This window comes from Lissotriton helveticus, chromosome 6, assembly GCF_964261635.1.
Source record: "Lissotriton helveticus chromosome 6, aLisHel1.1, whole genome shotgun sequence".
NCBI classification, from domain to species: domain Eukaryota; kingdom Metazoa; phylum Chordata; class Amphibia; order Caudata; family Salamandridae; genus Lissotriton; species Lissotriton helveticus.
Genome location: NC_136067.1, coordinates 1,173,549,842 through 1,173,572,975, shown reverse-complemented (window position 1 = coordinate 1,173,572,975; position 23,134 = coordinate 1,173,549,842).

Genomic DNA, 23,134 nt, shown 5'->3' with positions numbered 1-23,134 from the left:
GGTTTTGTGAATTACAAAAATAGAGATGGAATTGAAATTTTAAAAATTAAATTTGATGGCATTGACGAAATAGAACAAATTTGTCGTTGTTCAGCTAGATTTTTGCTTGTGAAAGACTTATATGTTCACTGAAAACAGTTTCCTGTTTGTTTGGCATATGCAGTGACAATTTATAAATCTCAAGGTTTAAGTGTAGATAGTGCTTTGGTGAACATTGGAAGTTCTGTGTTTAAAGAGGGTATGGCATATGTGGCATTATCACGAGTCAGAACTTTATCGGGATTTTACTTGATTGAGTGTGATGAAACAAAGATTTGTGCTGATCTAGATTGTGTTAAAGAATACAATAGGTTAAGAAGAGAGTATGCTCCACATTTGCCTCAATATCCTCTGTTTGAAAAACGTGTGGTAGGCCGAAAAAGAAGAAATGAGAATAATTGCAGTGAGGTACTAGCAAAAAGACAAAAAGTAGATGAAACTGTAATTGTAAGCAGAAAGAAAAAGGATTCTGTCGAAGATGTTGTTGGATTTCAGTTTGAACACAGTTCTGGTGTCAACTGCTATGCTAATGTAGTAGTTAATGTTGTTTTTTTTCTTCAAAATTTACAAGAACAGATTGTTCAAAATCGGGATCAAACATTCTGATGTTTATTGAATTCTGTGTTTGAGAAATGTAGCAGTGATAGAGCAAAAATAGAAAGTGTTTCAGAAATTAGAAATCTTCTAGACATATGTTCTGGTCAAAATCAATTTTCACAGATAATTCAGCAGGATTGTCAGGAATTTTTAATGTATATGTTTGATGTATTGAAAGATGAAGGGGTAGATATAAAAAAATCTTTTTAACCTTTCTTATCAATGGCAGCATGACTGTGATAACTGTACTTTATCAAGTAGTACTAGAATAGACACTGAAAGATTTATATATTTGAGTTTACCAGACTGCAAATCAGTGCCTTTTAATAATCTCCTTAAAGCAGCTGATCACAATATGGTGTGTACCCAATGTAAGTCTGCAATGCTGTCCACATTATTTCTACGAAGTTATGGTCACTATGTCATTTTAATGTTCCAACGATGTAGACCTGATGGAACGAAATTGACAACTTCTATTAAAATTTTTGTGGCTTCTCAATTATCAATTTCAGGAAGAACGTTTGCAACTGTAGCTATTATTTATCATGATGGTCCTTCAACAACATCAGGGCATTACACATGCTATTTAAAAAGTTGTAAAGGTTGGACCCTTTGTAATGACACTGATTTGACTTTAAAACAACGTTTGCCTTTTGACTTAAAAAATTTATATCTAGTGTTTTTACAACCAAAAATTAAGTAAAGGTAATTGGCCTATGAAGACGGGAGCAGTTAATAAAGGTTAGTTTGCTGTTTAAAATTATATTTTGAGTAAAAATGATCAAGATAATATAAAAAATTGAGTTGTCATATAGGTACTGTAAGTGGATCTCATAGTAAGTAATATCAGTATTATAGGAAATGATGAACATGAGTGAGTCAGAGATAGAATTACAAAAATTGAAATATTGTGAAAATGTTGTTTGAGTCTTTCTTTCAGAACGTCGGAAAAACGGTAATTTTAGAGTTTGTTTTAAGTAATTTGAAAATATACTGATACATCTGACACTATTTGGCCTTAAGGAATGGTGAAGGAATGAGTAAAGAGTTATGACTGAAAAAAGGAGTATTTGAAAATAATGAAAATATTTCAGATGTTCTTGGAGCTTTTCTTCTAGAAAGTTGATTAAATGGATTTTTTAGTGAACAGCAGAGTACTTTCCTTTTTAAAATTTTTTTTATTTATTGAGTTTTATGACAGCAAGTAGTTAAAACAAAATCTCGTTAAAAAAAGTACAAATAAATGAACATCAGCAGAACAGTATTTTTAACAATCGATACGATAGCCATATTATATCCAATTACAAATAGGTGCCCAGAGCTTTTGGCCAAATACTTTCTTTCTCTTTCCCTTTAAATTATATATCGCTTTCTCCAATTGATAAATGCTTAATAATTTGGTTTGCCATTGACGAAACGTGGGGGGGTCTGCGTCTAACCAATGAGAAGTTATGCAATATCTAAATACTGACATCGAGATAAACAAAAAGCCTTCTTCAGCATCTGTTTTGATAACAGTTTGATCACATTGAATGCCTAATATTACTAATTCAGCAGACAGTACCAGTGACATACTTAAAATGTTGTTTAAAAAAAATTGTATTTCATCAATAAATTGAGCTTATCTAATACAATGAAAAAACATATGAATTGAATCTGCGCCGAGATACCCACATCTGTTACATTTGGTACCTCTGTTGGCTTTCCATTTCAATAACTTCGCAGGGGTGTAACACAAATCAAATATACTCATAAAATGTTGGCTTTTAAGTGATCCATTACACAAGACCAAATTTGCCAGTTCTAATGACCTAGATATATCAACATTTTTCATTCCTAATTCTTTTTGCCATTTGTTTACAAACGCTTCTAGATTATCTTCAATTCGATTTAACATTGTCTGATAAATCACCCCAATTTTGTTTTTTTTCTACAACATTCCAAAACATCAAATTCATTAATTTTACTGGTATTTAATAGATTTTTACTCTCTAAAAAACGGTGTATTTGAAGTTATTTAAAAAAGTCCCCTTTAGTAAGTCTATATTTTTGCTGCAGATGTGCATATGAAACAAGATATTCTTCCTGATAGAGGTCTCCTAATAAACACAGCTCGGATCTTTGCCAACGCTGCATCACAGAGTCTCTAAATATTGCTGGCAGCATTGGATTGTTAAGTAAAGGTGTATAATAATTTAATTCTTCGCAGCAGCGAAACCTTTTCTTAAATTGTTTCCAGATTTGGTGCACCGTAGAGATGATTTTAAATTTAGTTTTTTAATAATAACTTGGTTCAATGAACCTAACTAAACATTGTCGCGCTTCTGCCCCAAGAACCATCTCATATATTGAAGGACAGATTGAATCATCTATTACAAAATCTTGGAAAATTAAAATGCCCATTAATCTTAACGATACTGCCCAATAGTACAACCGAAAATTTGGCATCCCCCAGCCTCCCCTTAATCTAGGAAGTGTACACCATTTAAGGGATCTTCTAGCTCTCCTGTACCCCCACAAAAACCTAGAAATAATCCTATCTAATTTAATTAAAAAAATAGAAGGAAACAGTAACGGTATAGTACGAAAAAAGTAAAAAAATTTGGGGAATATAATCATCTTCACTGCATTAGTACAACCATATAGGGATAGATGCAGGTTATTTAACCTTTCAAGGGTCCTAGTAGTAGAGGCGAGTAGAGGATCTAAATTAAGCCCAAGTATATCGTCTACCTTAGCAGATAATTTAACTCCTAGATATACAGCTATAGATGATAAAGCCACTCCATCCGGTATCCCGGCAGTAGAGTGAATCACTTGTGTTTTTGAGATATTTAATTTGTATCCCGAAAATTTCCCAAAATCGTGTGCTAATTCTACAATTTTAGGAAGTGCAATTTTTATATCTGAAGTTACAATCGCCACATCGTCAGCATACGCGAATATTTTATACGTTTCTTGATGAATTTTGACAGGCGGAATGCCAGTTTCTTTAATAAGTCCTTGTAGATACGGTTCTATATATAAGGCGAACATCAAGGGGGAACAGGGACAACCTTGCCTTGTCCCCCTTGTGATCGACAGAGAAGCAGAAGTCTCATTACCCACCCTTATTACAGCTTTGGGATTAATATACATCCCTCGCATTGCTCTGATAAATTCAGCAGGAAAACCCTTCCAGACCAGCACAGACCATAGGAACCCCCAGTCGACCCTGTCGAATGCCTTTTCGGCATCCAACAGGGCCACACCAACTGGGGATCCCGTGGCCTGCGCCAAGTCCAGGAGAGTGATAACTCTCCTAACATGATCTGTTGTGTCTCTTTTTTTAATAAAGCCATGTTGAATTTTAGAGACCAATTTAGGCATAATATCATTCATTCTGTTTGCTAAGATCTTTGAAAATATCTTACTGTCTGCAGTAATAAGAGAAATTGGTCTATATGACCCTAAATCCGTGGCTTCTTTTCCTTTCTTTTGGAATACAACTATAGTCGCCAGCGACCAAGAAGCAGGAGGATGACCTTGAAATGCCTGCTGAAAAATCTTAATGAGTTCTGGTTTAAGCATATTCCGAAAGGTCCGATAAAATTCCAAAGGAATATTGTCGGGTCCCATCGCTTTGCCCGAGGCTAACCCAAGGATAGCCATTTCGATTTCTTCCCATGTGACCGGGTCTGCTAACAAATCTTTTTCTATATCCGTGAGGGGAAGATTGTCCATATTCATTAAATAACTTGCTGCATTACTGTTGATACTAGTACCATCATTTGATTTGTTATAAAGTAATTGATAAAATTCACGAAAAGCATTCAATATACCTAATCTAGATACTTGAGTTGTTCCTTCTAAATCAATAATTTTAGTTATGTCGTTTAGAGCAGCTGTCTGCCTTAACCTTTGCGCCAAAATTCTACCTGTTTGCTCATTCAATTCGTAACATTCCTTTTTGTATTGCTTGTGTTTCAGTGCGACCTGGTCAGTCAAAAATGAATATACGGGGGGGCGGAGCCAGGTCGGCGACCAAGATGGTCGACCTGGCTCCCGGCTCCGTCGACCTTCTCCCCCTACTGTGGGTTCCGGTCGTCGAGGCGGCGCTGCCGACACTTTTTTGGATGACGGAAGGGGACCCGACCCGCTGAGAGTGACCTCGGAGGCTCTCCGAGCTCAGACGACGGAGATATGCCCCCCCGGCCGGGATGGCCTGCGCGAGTCCCGCAGCCTGGTCCTCGCGTGCTGTTGTTGCTGGAGCGAGTGTGATTGCAGCGGCCGGAGGGACCCAGAGCATGCCGGTCACCCGCCGAGGCATCCTAACCCGCTCTGGACGCGACCCCAACTTTCGCTGCTGCGAGTTGTTTCCCAAAGATGAATGGAGGGCCCCCTCCACCCCCCCTTTTTGATTGCTGCCCTGCGGAATAAGAACATGCGAAGCCGCTCTTTCTCCCCCCTGATGTTGCTCGAGTGACTCGCTTGCAGCTATCTGTCCCTTACACTCCTGGGGATCGGAACAAGTTGATATACGCTGCTTTGGCATTGCCTGTGGGCATTGGGGGGCATGGATGAGATCAGCGGTGGGGGAGTGGAGGTGGCTGCCTCATCGTGTGCGACCGGGGAGACGCTCGGACGACACCTAAGATGGCGGCTTGATGTGAGCCCCGGCGGCACTTCTGAAATGGACCCCGCTTGGAATCATCATCCCGGGGAGTAGCACCCATCCGTAGGGATTGCGACGCACACCTCAACCAGAGCGCGCGGATCGGATGCCCCCCCCTGTGTACTGGTAACGTACAGTATGGATTGGGTTTATAAGGTGATCAGACCCTGGCACGCGTGGAAATATGAGAGAGCCTGCTCCCGGCGCTTTTTCATGTGACTTTGGTTTGGTGACTCTCTCTGCGCATTTCTGGTAAGGCCCGAATGGATGTCTCTACACGACCCTGCCTGTTTTGGATAAGTGGGAATATGTGCGTGGGATTTTTTGGTCGTTTCAAAGTGACTTGTCGCAATGGTGCCTGACCCACGGATTCAAGGGGAGGTCGGACATTCCATCGGAAGTGATGCTGTGGAGTTTCAACTGTTGCACCCTCCCTTTTTCCGATGGCTGATGTCGTCATGTAACGTAGCCAAATGACCTGCTGACAATTTCTGAACCTGGACCTAATTTTGCTGCTCGGGGACTGGTTGTGGGTTGTGAATAGCCTTGGAGTGTGTTGAGTCATCGTGTGGTACACTGTTTATTGTTCCCCTGGACATATTGTCTTTAGTACTGTTGCCACTCTGATTGATTGTTTTTACATCCGTATTGACTGTGCCGCGCCTTAGATTATGGCTGGGTGGGTCTGGATCCCAAGATGGTGGTCGTTCTCTTTGCTTTTTGACGGGGAGGGGCCTTCGAAGAGGGTGGGTGACTGGGTGGATTGATGTGGTAATCGCTGTTCTATCTTGGTCGGTGTCCTGGAAATTTTGCATTAGCGCCGCTATAATTGCAAGCTGAGCACTGGAGGGGGGACCTAGACTGGAGACCCCTCATTATATTCTTTTCCTTTCCACTTTCTCTCTCTTCTATATTTCGGGTTCTTCACGGGGCGACAGGCACACTGCTAAGGGGGAGGCCGTAGCCGTAGGCAGGGGTGCGGGGTGGGGGGATTGGGGAAGGGTATTCTTGTTTTTCACCTTTTTCTGTTTCTAGGGCCTCTTTTTTCTCTTTTGTTTCTCTCGGCTGTCCTTTACTTTCTTCTTCTTTTTCTGGGTCTCGAGTAATAGGTTGTTCTATGTATGTTCTATAGGCTCGACTTACGAGGGTGGATGTCTTTCTGAAGCTTTACGTTATAGCGGGCTCATACTGTACTGGTGGGTGAATTGTTTGCTTATTGTTTATCCTGATTACTGCGCGTTAGCGCCAATGTCCTGCCTACGCCTATCCTGCTTGTTAATATCCTGTTTCTGTTAACCATCTGCTCTACTACTGCTCGATTGTGTGACACCAGATCCTTTTCGTTTTATAATTATAAAAGAAACCTCTTTAATCCTGATATTATCCTGTTACAAGCACTGTCCTGTGTTGCATTGGGGCGTTTTGGGTGCGTATTGTTGCGTTCCTATGACATGATTGATTGCTTTATACGCTTCTTACGTAATGGCCGGCCGTCAGGGTTGTAGGCCCACGACTGTAACTGCTTTTAATACCAATAAAGGTTTAAAAAAAAATAAATAAATGAATATACGGTAGAGCGTTCACTAATCAAAAGACGTTGTGCCTCTTCAATATCCTGACCAGATTTAATGCTGTCAGCTAACTTTAATTCTGCCTGTATTATCTTCTCTAGTGCTAATTTAAACTCATTCTGTTTCTTTTTCCGATGAAAACTAGCATAACTCTTAGTTTCCCCCCTTATTACAGATTTGAAAGCGTCCCAAACAGTCTGAATAGAGGCAGTTTCATTATTAAATGCAAAAAATTCATCGATAATTTTAGCCATGTGAGAGAGATAGTCTTGATTTAACAGCAAATCTCTTTGAAACGACCACTGCTTATTCCAAAGTTGATCCTGTGAAATTAGCGACAATTCTAATATCATAGGGTTGTGGTCAGAAACAACCTGTGGTAAGATATCAATATTAGTTTTCTCCAGCAAAGTAGTAGAAATAAAAAAAATAATCTAAACGAACGGACTTTAGGTGTGGAGCTGAAAAAAACGTGACACCGGGATCAGTAGGTCTTAATTTGTTCCACACATCTGTTAGCCCATTTCCTAATATTAGTTCCCTGAGGGCTCTAAAAGTCTTAATCTTTCGGCCTTTGTAGTTCCATGTATTCCTTATATCAAAATCTGCATCAATATGAATATTTAGGTCACCACAAAAAATCATCGGTTGAGGCCAGGTGGCCAGCTCTAAATTAATTACATTTAATGCTTCATTGTCGTCTAAATTCGGACCATATATAGAACAGACAGTATACTTCTTGCCTTCTATGACAACTTCGACTAGCCCCCATCTTCCCCATTTGTCAGCTAGAGTTCTAGTACATTTTCCAAGTTTTGGTTTCATTAGGATGGCAACTCCTCTCTTAACACCAGACTGCTTAGAGCAAATTAGAAGTTCCAGACCCAATTTTTTCAGTATGTTCCGCTTATCCCAAGAGACATGCGTCTCTTGCAGGCACAATATTTCAATTTGTAGTAATTGAATTCGTTTATATAATGCCCCTACCTTCTTATAATTATTCAAACCATGAATATTTAGAGTACATATTTTTATTTTTTTATCCATTTTGTAGTTTTCATCATTAGTATTGCTAAAACATCAGAGTTATGGTTCTTACTCGCCCATTGACATATAAATACCAAATTCAACTGTGCTGCTGAACGTTCTAAGTTAACTACCGCTGTCTTATACCCTGAAACCCACCACCACCACCCAGACCACCACCAACCCCTGGTCAGTGACCAACCCCCACCCCTCTCCCCAACACATGAGGCTCAGGAACTCTCAGTTCCTGTAAAGTATGGAGTACCGTGTCCCCCCAACTCCGAGAACCCTGGACGGGGAAAAAAGAGAAGCCTAATATATTAGAAGTATTTACAACAAGGGGTGGTGATGGACAAAGTCTCTGAATTAAGCAGAGTACTCTCACCCAGTCAAGAGATCAGGGCTAGATCCAACACCGTTTTTTAGCTCATTGCACCATCCCAGTTTCAGAACCTGGCTGTATGCAAATTAGTCTGTCCCTGGCCCAGTGCATCATGGGAACAGGGCAGACCAGACTACAAAAGCCAATTCTTACACTGGGAAGGAAACAAGCTTCCGGGGACCGGTTTCTGCCATTTCAGGCGTCTTTGGCCCGGCTTGCTTGAATCCTGATGGTGCAATGAGCAAGGGACTCACATCTGAGTATACCCTTCCACGCTTAGGGTGGACAAAATTATTTACAACAAGGGGTGGTGATGGACAGAGTCTCTGAATTAAGCAGAGTACTCTCACCCAGTCAAGAGATCAGGGCTAGATCCAACACCGTTTTTTTAGCTCATTGCACCATCCCAGTTTCAGAACCTGGCTGTATGCAAATTAGTCTGTCCCTGGCCCAGTGCATCATGGGAACAGGGCAGACCAGACTACAAAAGCCAATTCTTACACTGGGAAGGAAACAAGCTTCCGGGGACCGGTTTCTGCCATTTCAGGCGTCTTCGGCCCGGCTTGCTTGAATCCTGATGGTGCAATGAGCAAGGGACTCACATCTGAGTATACCCTTCCACGCTTAGGGTGGACAAAATTATTTACAACAAGGGGTGGTGATGGACAGAGTCTCTGAATTAAGCAGAGTACTCTCACCCAGTCAAGAGATCAGGGCTAGATCCAACACCGTTTTTTAGCTCATTGCACCATCCCAGTTTCAGAACCTGGCTGTATGCAAATTAGTCTGTCCCTGGCCCAGTGCATCATGGGAACAGGGCAGACCAGACTACAAAAGCCAATTCTTACACTGGGAAGGAAACAAGCTTCCGGGGACCGGTTTCTGCCATTTCAGGCGTCTTCGGCCCGGCTTGCTTGAATCCTGATGGTGCAATGAGCAAGGGACTCACATCGGAGTATACCCTTCCACGCTTAGGGTGGACAAAATTATTTACAACAAGGGGTGGTGATGGACAGAGTCTCTGAATTAAGCAGAGTACTCTCACCCAGTCAAGAGATCAGGGCTAGATCCAACACCGTTTTTTAGCTCATTGCACCATCCCAGTTTCAGAACCTGGCTGTATGCAAATTAGTCTGTCCCTGGCCCAGTGCATCATGGGAACAGGGCAGACCAGACTACAAAAGCCAATTCTTACACTGGGAAGGAAACAAGCTTCCGGGGACCGGTTTCTGCCATTTCAGGCGTCTTCGGCCCGGCTTGCTTGAATCCTGATGGTGCAATGAGCAAGGGACTCACATCTGAGTATACCCTTCCACGCTTAGGGTGGACAAAATTATTTACAACAAGGGGTGGTGATGGACAGAGTCTCTGAATTAAGCAGAGTACTCTCACCCAGTCAAGAGATCAGGGCTAGATCCAACACCGTTTTTTAGCTCATTGCACCATCCCAGTTTCAGAACCTGGCTGCCCTGTTCCCATCATGCACTGGGACAGGAACAGACTAATTTGCATACAGCCAGGTTCTGAAACTGGGATGGTGCAGTGAGCTAAAAAACGGTGTTGGATCTAGCCCTGATCTCTTGACAGGGTGAGAGTATTCTGCTTAATTCAGAGACTCTGTCCCTCACCACCCCTTGTTGTAAATATAATATATTAGAAGGGCAACTAAAAATTAATAGGTAACAATCCTACCTGATCCATACCCCTTTATTCGATGATAATAATCGTTCAGACTCTAACTCATACTCATAGTTCATAAAGATTCTAGAAATTCCTTAGCTTTTATTTCTGATAAGAAAAATGTGGTCTGCCCTTTCCAGATGACTTTAAGTTTGGCCGGATTTTGCAGATAAACAGTGGCCCCTTTCTTCTGAAAATCAGAAATTAACTGTCTGAGATGCCAACGTTTGGCCACTGTTGCCTGACAAAAGTCCGGCCTAACAAAAAACGAGCATTGCTTGGCTACTGCTTTTTTCTCGGGTCTAGCTAAGGCATAAATCTCTTCTCTATGGAGGAAATTATTAAAACCCACTAGGATTGCCCGGGGGTATTCATCTCCACCCTGCCGATTTTTCTTAATAGAGAAAGGGAAACGATGTGCCCTTTGTACTTCTTTCGCCCAGTCCCAGGACGTCACCTCCGCGAAAGCCTCTGTTAGTAATTCAACTACAAATTGTCTTACATTTACCCCTTCACTTTTCTCAGGAATACCTAAGAAACGTAGATTATTTCTACGGGCTTGATTTTCTAAGCCCGTTAATTTATATGAAAGATCGTCCCTATGAGCTTTAACAGTCTCAAGTTCTTGTTTCTGAGAGATCGACTCTTCTTCCAAGGCCAAAATCCTTGCTTCAGTCTCAGTCACCCTGTCTGCTGTTTCAGTACATACTTTGATTGCTCGGCGGATAGCATTCTTCATTTTCAAGCAAGTAGCTTGAGTACGCAAATTTTCTGATTTACTCTCAGCACGATGAGCCATCATTGTTTTATATATCATAGTTAGAGTGACTTCTGTATTTGTTTCAAGAGTGTTCCCATTATCTCCAACCTCAAGACTCATTGTAGTTTTGCTCCCTGTAATCCCTGTACCATCCTCCAACTCAGCGTTTAACATGGTCCCACTATTCACTTTGGGATCCTCCTGATACGCATCACTGTCTTTCACCACAGAACGCCGTGAGCCTCTTTTTTTACGTCTTTTTACAGTTGATACATTGCTATTAGGTGATAGGGCTGATTATACCGCTGAAAGTAGTTCGGGTGCTGAAGAGGCATTGAGAGAACAGCAGAGTACTTTCCAACGAGAAAAGGACCTTCATGATATACTATTTGGCCTAAAGGAAAAGTAAGTGAATCAAAGATTAGTGTACATTTGTCATTTGTCAGTATCTAAGTTTTTTTTTAAAAACACAATCTTTTAGATTGTGTTTTTTTTTTCCCGCTGTCATATGATGAGTAATTTGAACTCACTGTTTTAAGTGAAATTCAATATATTCTGACAACAGCAAAAATAAACTATGTAACATGTTGTACAAGTTATTCTATACTTTGGATTGTGTAAATTAAATTGTATTCCCATTGGCTGACACTCACTTTCCTTTTTCTATCCTCTTTCATCTCTTTTTACTCACTTATAATGTCTTTCTCTCACTTTTTGTAACCCCCGTTCCTTTACTCCACTTCTTTCACAACCCCTCATTCCCATTTCAACTGTCTGCATCCCCTCTCTCCCTTGCATGACTTTTCAGCTTTCAGTCTCTCTGCTTTACTTCCCTTTTCCGTATTTTCCTCCTTTGCTCTTTTAGTAATTCCTCTTTACTCACTCAGCAGTATTGTCGCACTCTATCACTATAAATCACCCACTCTCCCTCGCTTATCTTTGTTTGCTCTTTTCTTTTGACCTCTTCTCTCTATTTTTCGTTCACTACCTCTATGTCCTCAGTGCCTCACTCTCCTTGTGTTATGTTCACTTGTGTTTATCTACCTTCTATCATTTCTTTTATAACAACTTCACTGCTCCTCTCTCATCGTTCTTCATCTCATTTCTTTTAGTCTGGTTCCATTACTATCCCTCATTTCCTTTCTTTCAATGTCCTTCTCTTTACTTTCATCACCAAATTATTTTCTCTCAGTACCACTGTTTTAGTCGTCTTCTCCTCTGTTTCCTTTTTTTGCTCCCTTACTCATTTCCTTTGCTTACTCATTGTACTCCACCTCACTCAGTTTTTCTCTTAGTGTGTCTGTCTACTAACTTCCTCACTCCATTTCCCACAATCATTGTATATTATCCTCTCTCCCTTCATCCCTTCACTCTATGACTGTTCTTCACTTACTCTCAGTTATCTTCTATTCCTCATTCTTCTAAATGCATCCTTAATTAGACTCTTTTCCGTCACTGTCATTATCTTTTTACTTACTACTGTTTCCTGACTTAGTTTTGCTAACTCACATTGTTTTAGTATCTTTCTTACCTACAGTTCATTTCTCTGTTCTTCTCTTCCTCTCTGTCAGTGAATCTATATGCCTTACTCTTACTAATTTGCTATCCTTCTATTTCTTTTTCTCTCTTTTTGTCCTTCTACCTTACTTTATTTCCCTTTCTATGTCCTTCACTCTTACTTTATTTCTAAATACACTGTTATGCTTTTTAACCTCTTCATTTGTATCTTTTAATTTAAAATACATAGTTTACTAATTATAACTTATTTTTTCTTCTCTCTTTCACAGATACAAAGTGTAGTAAAAAAATGTAATTAAAGTTACATTTATTATACGGTAAGTGTGACTAAAAAAATGTAGTTTGTCATCACCCTTTGCTTTAAGCTCACTAATATTTTCTCAACCAACCTCACTCCTGTTTCTTTACTCTGCTTCCCTCACTTATTCTCCATGTTTACTCCAATTTCCCTATTTCCCCTCTCATATTCAACTTCTTTCAGTCCCTATTCTTTACTTCACTTACCCTCTGTTCCCTTCCTTTGCTTCTTCACTCATTCTGTTTTTCTTAATTATTTACCTTACTCCTACACACACACCTCATCCCCCTCCCAACACATACACACACCTCTGACATACACCCCACACACACACCACACACACACCTCATACACACACACACCCACTCCTCACACACACACACACACATTCCATACACACACATACATCCCACACATATAACCCCCACCCCCACACATCCCCCACACATATCTCACACACCCTCACCTCCACCCACACCGAAACACCCCACACACCCACACCCACAGACACACCTTACACACCGACACCCCGATCTACACTCACTGACCTATAAGTCACACACACTGCATTGTAAATGTAAATGTATTTGAACTTGTAAAGCGCACTGCTACCCGTCCGTAGGTTTCCTGGCGCTGTATAACTCTGGGGAACCCGTCCTGGCTTTCCCTGTGGGATGGTCCCTGCTGGGAGTCCCCAAGGTGGAGCCAGGCATCCCCGGAATTGATGGGGCCGTTGTGGAGATTAGGCAAGCTAATGCCCAGAGTTGCCGAGTGGAACCCCTGATTAGATTAAGCACCGAAGCGAGAATTATCGAGTCCGCTGACCCAAGTCCATGACCCTGCCGCGTCGGGAATTGAACCCTGGTCCCAGGCCTACTTCTGCTCCCGGGTCTGCCGCCTCTAACCAGTGAGCCACACTACTCCACACACTTACTTACCTTTCTTTGCTGTTTCACTTACACCCATTCAGGCATTGTTTCCTTTACTCTCTCTGTCCTTTCTCTTTGTCACTCCCCATGTCTTATCCTAATTCAATTTTTCACCCTCTTTCACCTCTCTTTTCTTACACTCACTGCTCTTTTCTCACCCTGCCTCACCGTTGTTCCTTTATCCCGGTTCCGTTAATACCCTTCATTCCCCATTTTTACTGTCCTTTCTTTTTCTTTCAACACCCACTCACATTCTCCCACTATTTCTACTTTAGTCTTCTTCCTCTCTCTTCCCTTCTTTCGCTCCCTTATTCATTTTACTTTTCTCACTTTCACCCTATTACACCTTCTCTGTTTTTTACTATGTAATAAACAATCCCTCTGTGTTTCTCCCTCTAGCCTAGCTCTCTTTCTCTTAACATTACTCTCTTTGTGTTCTTCCCTCATGCTAACTCCTTCATTCATTTTTTTTTCTTTTTTTGGGGTACGCCCCCCGGTGCGCGTACCCTGAGGAAAAAAAATTGACAGAGATTCTTTAAAAATATAGGTTTATTTTTTATAAATTAAAGGTAGTTCTAAAAAGAACTGTTTTTTTTCTTCTTTTTGTTGTTTTATATATTTTTTTATGTTTTTTTGAACATTTTGTAGTTTTTTGGCTTTTCTGAACAGTTTTATATTTTTTTGTATTTTTTATGGGGAGAAACAAAAAAAAGGGAATTGAAAATGGCTCAACTGGAGCAAAAAACAAAAAATTGAAAAAATTAGGGTTTTTTGGGGCAATTGTGGTTGTCACCAGCAAAGACGATGAGCTTTACGCTCTTTTGACCATAGGAGATGAGCTTACCACAGTAAATACCTGTTACTCTAAAATCTTCAAATCGTTGTTGAATGCAAGGCATCGTCTCCGTTGTTTCTGGTCCCGATGGAGTGGGTTGCATTCTTTTGGAGGTGGTCCTTGAAGACTGGGGGAGGTTTCTGGCCAGTTCCCTCATCTCTGCACGAGAAAGTTGTTTGGATGCTTGCGGGTCATATGTCTAATCATGGTATTATTACCAAAGGAATATTTTTTGTTTGGGTTGCCCCTTGAGAGTTCTGAGCCACAGATTAGGCAAGTTACCTTGGCCGCATTGACTTTTTTCTTGCCCTCTGGGATTGAAAAAAACTCCCATACAATGTGTGGCCTTGGCTGGTATGGGGTATTGTCTTCAGCCAGCCATCTTCTCCTCTCCTCCTCTTCCTCTTCCTCCTCCTCCTCTTCTTGACCACCAATGTACTGTTGTGGTGGTCCTCTTGGTGGTGGTGGTGGTGGTGGTGGTGGTGGTGCAGATGCTCCAGCTGCTGCTGCTACTGTAGCCATTTTAAAGTACAAAATAATTCTCTTTGTTGTTGAAACAGGTCTTCCTCAGTCAAAGGACAAAGTCAGAATAAGGAAAAAAGGTGGAGTCTTTCATCATTAGGAAAACAGAACTGTTTTTGACCAATGAAAAGTGTTATTTTCAAGTCACATGATCCGGGCTTTCATCATTTGGAAACCAAAACTGATCTGCACCAATGAAAATTGTTATTTTCAGATCACATGACCCGACGCGCTTACGCTACGCGCCCCGGGGCGCGCCCATAATCGCGCTCCAGGGCGCGCCCGGTGGTGCGTAGCGTAAGCGAGTCAGGACGTTGCGCTATCGTATGCGCTCGCGTGCTTCCGGGTGCGCTTACGCAGTGCGTCATATGACGCATCACGCGGTTACGCGAAACGTCACGATGTTGTTTTCGTTCGCGAGAATAGCGCTAACGGGATGCTCCCCGGTACGCGCCCCGGGGCGCGCCGTAACATTGCGCTTACCCATGCGTTCACCGGTAGGCGCCCCGGGAGCGCCCCAGGGCAAAAAAAAAAAATGAAAAAAACATAATTATACAATATAAAATTCGTTATAATTTTTTTTACTTTTTATACCTATAGAGATTTGCTATTAAAAAAACATTGAAATTCACTGAAAAAACCATAGGTTTCACACCAGTTATAGTTAGGAATTAGCATTTAAAAACCTATTAAATTCACTGAAAAAACCATAGGTTTCACACCAGTTATAGTTAGCTGGAAATTTTACTCGCATAAAACCATTGAAATTCCCACGTTATAGTTAGTTGGACTCACTATAACTTGCGCGCCTGCAATGCACTGCTGATGACATCACATATTACATCACTCATGACATGGTCAGTGACATCGCGCACCCCGGTATTTTTAAAGATTAAAAAAGGTTTTATAGTTTATCAGTATTCTTCTTGAAGCCCCATATGAAGGTGTACAACATCAGGGATTATCTACCGTTCCTCCTTTTCACGTTTTGAAACTTCATTAAATTAAACCGATACTTCCAAATGACGTACGTGACCGGATGGTGTCATCGCGTATACGTCCTAATGCGCGCATGTTAAATCATGTGACTTGATAAGAACACTTCCTATTGGTTCATAGTAGTTTCTAGTCTGAAATTTTCCAGAAACCACCCACTTCCCTCACTATCTTTTTTCCTCTCAAGGGAGAAGAACCTTTCACATCTTTCCGAACAGTTTGGTGAAATGGCTGCCGCACGCAATTCATCTTCGGAATCTGAGGAAAATTATCGAGTACCTTTAAAAAAAAGGAATGAATCTTTCATCTGGCAATTTTTTACTTATCCTCAGGGTCAAAAGAAAGTAAATGCCCCGAAAGTTACTTGCACAATTTGTGACGCAGTGCTTTCAAGAGGAAATCCTTCGAAAAAGTATTCGTTTTCGATACATACGATGAAGAGGCATGTGAGGCAAGTTCATCCTGTGCAATATGCACAGGCATCTACAAGAGCTCTGGCAACACAACTACCACCAGCTGTGGCCAGTACTTCATCTAGAAGACGACCTGCATCTCCATCTACTGCACAGTTGGACTTGAGACCATATTTGTCGTCAGTGCATATGAAATGCAACAAGTGTTCAGCCATGATTGTCTATGGAGAGCAGAGCTTCACTCTTATAGAAAAAAGAATTAATGAACATGAATGCTACGACAGAAGATAATTTTTTAACAATTTCTTTTGTTCCTGTTTCACAGTTTCACAGTTCAAAAATTCGGCTCCAGTTTAAAAAATCAAAAACAATATAAAACTTCCCAAAAATAAAAAAAATAAAAAAACTACAAAACCAAAAAAAAAAGTTCTTTTCAGAACTAACTCATTGTACCAAAAATTGCTCTATTCATAAACTGAAGTTTCGCCGCTTTTTCAGCACAATTTTTCAAAAAAGCGGCGATACTTATGAAGAAGACGTGATACGTTATCGTCGCTTTTATCGGCAGGACACTGCTAATAAAGCAACGATAATCGCCTTCATAATATGTTCTATAAATTCCAATCGAAACGTATGTTAGATGTCTTTTTATCTATCATTACGTTCGATTGCAATTCATAGAGCATATTATGATGGCCGTTTTTGCCCCTATGTCGGCAGTTTCCGGCCGTTAAGAGCGGCGATAATGTTTTGCCTATCCTTGTATATAGTCCTCAGCACCGTTGTGAAAATGTCATAACAGCGCCTGCCGTAAGAGCACTTTGCATGTCTGTCACACAGAAAGTTAATGACATGCATACTAGGCGTACGTCAAACCACAAGCAATATGTGGTTGGAGGGGAAAAGACTATCACGAACACAGCCACTGCGAGAAAAACAGTTGGAATAAACGCTTGTTTTCACGCGGTAATGTTAACTGCCGCCGGCTGTTACAGGATTTACTATCACATATGTATTCGAATTGATAATAACGCAGTTACACTGTGCAAAATTCTGGCGATAGCCGGCGAAAGTCAAATGTACGATGTTCGGGGCATATTAACAACAACTATAGGTTCACCAGGCGTCCCCGTTTTGCAGGACGATCCCCGTTTTTAACCAGCTATCCCAGCAAATTTCAAGAAATATTACTCATGTCCCCGTTTTTACAGAGGGTCGACTGAAAACGGGGAGAAATCTTTTTTATGTTTTACAAAGCAGTTAAATTTACCTGTTGTTTCTACAATGCAATGTAATTGACAGGCAAGGTACACGGTTTAAAAATTACATTTTATTTATGTTCTTACTGCCTCTTCTGTAATTCTCTGCTAACGAGCACTCTCATCGCTTGAAGTAAAATCGTAGTCCTTCTTCTATTTTTCTGAAATGTCCCGGTTTTTGGCTTTAAAAAGCTGGTTACCCTAAACAACTAGCGATAATTATCACTATGTTGGTTTAGTTGCGATATTTTTTTCGTCGAGCTGCGGCGATTTTTATCGCTTAGGAGTCTTGCTATTATCAAGGTTTATTTCCTAAGCCTGTGATTCACAAACTGTGCACCGCGGCTCCCCGGTACACCATAATGAGGTGCCAAGGGCGCGGCGCACATTAGGCTAACCAACCGTCCGTAAATTCCACGGACGTCCCTACCCTGTTATCTATAATTGTAGCCATCACAGGGAGCAGCGCTGCTCCCCTGCGAGAGGCCTCACCCCCGCTGCTGGATCGGCCTCGCACTCCTCCAGGAGCACAGGAGCAGCCCCTCCCGCCCATTGAAATTCTCTATGGACCTCATTGCCACTTACTGAATGAGAATATGGCAGTCAAGGTTGTTCAAGCACATAGCGCTCCTCCTGCCTCAACGTACAGAAGGGATTCTGTTAGATAAAAAAAAGTAAAACGCCCACGCTGCAATGATAGAAAACACTTCCTTTAAAGAAGGCTATGAAATAAGTTTAAAAAAACAGATTAACGTTCTTTCATTCTCTCATCATTTTTTAACAGAAGTGTTTTCAATATTATATTCAACAATGCCATGGTTACTGCTTTTGTACTTAAAGGAACTAGCAACCATTGACAAAGCCAATAGTCCTTGCTTGTTGTTGGTGTAAAGATACTTGCTGTTTTATATATCTGCATGCAATGACAGATACAACATAACACCAGTCGAGCACAACACTATGCTAAACGCATATTTGTAGCTTAGGTGTTTTAAACTGCCCTCGGAATTACATCCAACACCCCCTTTGAAAAGACCCCTCCATTTTTATTAACACTGCTTAAAGCCCTGGAAACAACACCATTTTACAGTAACCTCACATCCTGTTACTGTACATCATGTGTGACTGATAACTTCTACGTTTTCAGTCTGCCTATGTACGGAGGCATTGTGAACTCTCCCCCACCGCACCCCACCCCTTGCTGTAGTTTGTTCTTCATAGGCCTCTTCTCCCTACAACTCTTCAGACAAAGACTCAGGTCATAAAGTACAAAGCTGGGTGAGTAAATAAGTATGGAATGTCTAAATGGCTGGATCAATTACTGAAAGGATGAATGGATGAATGAAAAGAGAATGGTTATTGACGAGAGTTATTAATATTGCAATCCGCAGTGGTCCCCTATATTGACGAGAGTTATTAATATTGCAATCCGCAGTGGTCTACCGCCTTCTTGGTCCACGGCCACCATCGTCCCTATTTTTAAAAAGGGTAATAGGGACGACCCACAATGTTATCGCCCCATTTCACTAATTGACGTCTCTGCTAAAATTCTGGGAAGGGGGATATTAAACCGGCTGTCCGAGTGGACAGAAACCAATAATATCATCTCAGACATGCAGTACGGTTTTAGGAGGGGTCGTTCTATGAGTGACCAATGTGTGAACCTCTACATGCTAGTAGCTAAATACACCATGGCTAGTGATGAATCCATCTATTTGGGGTTTATGGACTTGGCTGCCGCCTTTGATCATGTTAATAGAGGCAAGCTCTGGAATATGATGATTTCCTTGGGGATAGAGCCTGGTCTCATTAACATATTGAGGGAATTGCATAGAAATACATCTGCACAAGTCAGGTATAATACCGATGGAGAATGCACAGACCCCTTCGAATGTAATAGTGGGGTCCGCCAGGGTTGTATTCTGGCGCCCTTTTTATTTTCTCTTTATATCAACAACCTTGAACAGCATCTTTTACAGTTGGGAGCCGACTGTCCACGAGTAGGGCTGCGACATGTCCCTGTGTTATTGTATGCGGACGACGCAGTCCTACTCGGGCGTACACCAAAGAGTCTGCATGTTTTAATTGATGGGTTTGTTTCTTTTATGGGTTCTTTAGACCTTTCTGTTAATCTAAGTAAATCTTATGTTTTAACGGCGGGGAAAAAACCCTCTAAGAAATGTGCTTTTACAATAGGGAGTCATAAGGTTGAGAAAGTTGAGTCATTTTCATATTTAGGCGTTCTGTTTGATGGGCTATTAAACTTTAATGCCCTGATAGAGGAGCGCAGTCGTAAATTGATTATGGCCAATGGAGCAATAGCCGGTTATGGTAGAAGGTTGGGGAGATGGTGCCCCGAACAGGCAATGATCCTATATAACTCAATATGTTGCTCTAAAGTGACCTATGGGGCAGGGGTGTGGGGCTTTACAAATGTTGGTCATCTGCAGCGGGAGGAGAATAAACATCTACGATCCATCCTGAAAGTCCCACACAGCGTAACTGCTTCAATAGTACACAGAGAGTTAGGGATCGTCTATCTTGAAGACCTGATAAAGGTTAAGCCAATTTTAGCGTGGCTCAAGATCTGGACGAATCAAGAGGCGTCCCTAAGTAGGGAAATATTGAAGGATTGTTTGGGCAGAGACAAATGGTCACGAATCCCGTGGTTCAGTTACGTAAAATCTGTATTGGTAACTTTGGGCCTAGGGAATCTTTTTGATGACCCCACTGCGATCATCCCCCAGCACAAAACAACTGTAAAAGAGGCGTTCTTTGCGCACAGAGCCGAACAAAGAGTAGAACAAGAATTGGCTAAAACCACGGTGGGCGCATACAACCTTGTAAAGAAAACAGAAGGAATGGAGCCCTATTTATATTTGCTACATAATGCACAGGAAAGGTTCTTTATGACCCGTTTTAGGCTCAATTTTTTACCTTATTTATTGGGATCACCACTAGGGTACCTACCTACTATTGAGCAGAGGGGAACCTGCGGCTGCGACAATAGGTCTCCGCAGGATTCCCTTCATTTTGTATTAATATGCCCATTTTATTCAGAACCCAGACGCAGATTTTTGGTAGATATTCTAAAAAGATCAAATATTAAAGGTGCAAAAGATGCCTTGATTTTTTTACAACAAGCTGCGGACCAACTAACATTGTGCTGTATAATAAATTTTATCAAAGTAGCTGTACGATTAAGAGTAACTAGAGGAGGGGGGGCCGATGATGATGAAAACTCAATGGTTGGTTTTAATGGATCATAATGTTTATTAATTTTATGGGGATTTTGTTGCTGTATTCATATTGGGCTATATGCTAATTTGATTTATTGTTTTTAAAGAAATGAATTCAATGCATAATGACTGTTTGCACTTTTATGGTGATTTTTAATCATCGAATAAAGAATTCAAATGAATGGTTAGATAATCAAAGAAAAGATGGATGAATAAATGAATGAGTGGAAGTATAGATGAGAGAAAAGATAAATAGATGGATGTATTGCTGGAAGGGTGCATAAATGGCTAAAAGGATGGATAGATGTGTTAAAGGATGGATGCATGAGTAAAAGAGCACCTGATGGATCAGTGATTTAGTGGATGGATGTGTGAAAGGATAGATAGATGAATGAATGAAAGGGTAGATGATGGGCAAGTGAATGCGTGGATGGATAAATTGATAAGTGAAATGGTAAAAGAATGGATAAGTGAAAGGGTGATTATAAAGATTAATTAGTAAGTGAAAGGGGGTAGATGTACAAAAGCATGGATACATCAGTGAAGTAAAAGGGTGGATGGATAAGAGAGCTGATGGCTGGATCAGTGAACGGATGATTGGATGAGTGAAAGAATGTGTCCCAATTACTTTAAGGAAGATAACAGGACGTACATACCACCTGCCCACCGTTAAAAATGGTGGGGAGCCACTGTAAACTGCTGAGTAGGTCAAGGAAACCACAGGTCAACAAAGTTTGCGAACCACCGTCCTAAGTAATAAAAATCGGTCCAAATACATAAATATTGTTGTAAAGTCAGCAATATTCATGCATTACCGAGCTATTGGTCTTAGTCATGTTATCTACCTACCATTACATGACATAGCTAAGAACTGCTATGGGGCAGCTATTAGGTTTTGGACATTTTCGACCTTAGCACAAATATGTTCAAAAGTGGGTAAAAGGAGATAGCAATGTTAGGAACTGTTTCTAGTCACTAACATCTTGCAACGCTAACTTTGCATGTCAATAGTGATAAATATTACAGACAAACAAAGCGGGTCACAAGATGGTCGTTATCTGCTATTAGATGTCGCTAACTGGTGTTAGCATCAGCTACGTACTAGAGAGATAATTTTATCTCCGCTTTCTTGGCTTTTAAATCCACAAAAGCAGAGTAAAACCCCCTTGATAATATGCCCCAAAGTTCTTTAACACACATCATTTACCTGCAATGTTTTGACACATCAGCATTAGTGAACTGACTCAGTGAAATGTTGCTGATTTCTTAAATTAATTTTTAAGGGGCTCCTTGCGACACTGCAGCCAATCCTCCGTGGAAGTGATCACATAAAACACGACACTGGTATGACCAGGATACTCAAAGAAATGACACAGTGATGAAAAAGTATTTTTATTTTTTATACTTACCTAAGAAATAGTAATAAAGAAAAACTTAAAATCTTTAAAAAAACATGGTATCTGTGGAAGATAAGTAAAAATAAGGTTATAATGTCATTTCATAAAACAAAACAAAGTAGAAGTGATTGAAACAGAAAGTGAAAGAAAAGAAGACTGAGGAACAGAAAGAGACCGAGATAGAATATCTAGTATATAAATCAATAAATAAAAGAATTAATTGAAAGAAATAATAGCACTGAAAGAATGACTGTCTAAAGGAAAGTAAAGTGAGAGAGAAAATGAGAGTATGATCAGTGATAACACACGAAACAAACAGTCTCTAATATAAACAGACTAAGAGTACCGAAATGTCTTAAAGAGATAGATAAAATAAAGGAAGAACACTAACAGAAACAGAGTGAAAAAGGATGAGTAACAGAAGATGAATGGAATAGAAACAGACAAGGAGTGTAAGAGAGAGAGATAAAGAGAAATGAAGTAGGGTAAGAGAACTAAACTATAGATTTAAGTTTGGAAATTGAGCATAATTAATGAAAGCAGAGTAAGGGAACAAATTGTAAAGTACAGTAAGACAAAGAAATTAAGATTCAGGAAACAAAGGTGATACAGGGTCAATAAAGGTGAGTCAGCATAAAACAACGTAAGTAACAAACTGAAGAGTTAGATAGACTGAATAGAATACTAACAGAAAAGATGTAAGAGAAACAGGATAGAAAATTAAAAAATGCAAAATGTGCATGAGTTAAAGGGAATAACCAAGACTAAACACCACTAACAAAGGAAGAGGATAAAAGAAATAAGGATAAGAGAGAGGTACACGAAACTCTCAGATATGATTAGTTGTACTTACCTTATAAATGTAATATCTGTGGAAGACAATAAAGAAATCTGTTATAATACATATTTCTTAATCCAATGTAACAAAATACCGTAGACAACATATTAAATGGTTTATTTTTGCTGTCCTCAGATAAATTGATTTTCCCTATAAACAGTGATTTCAATAGTAATCATCA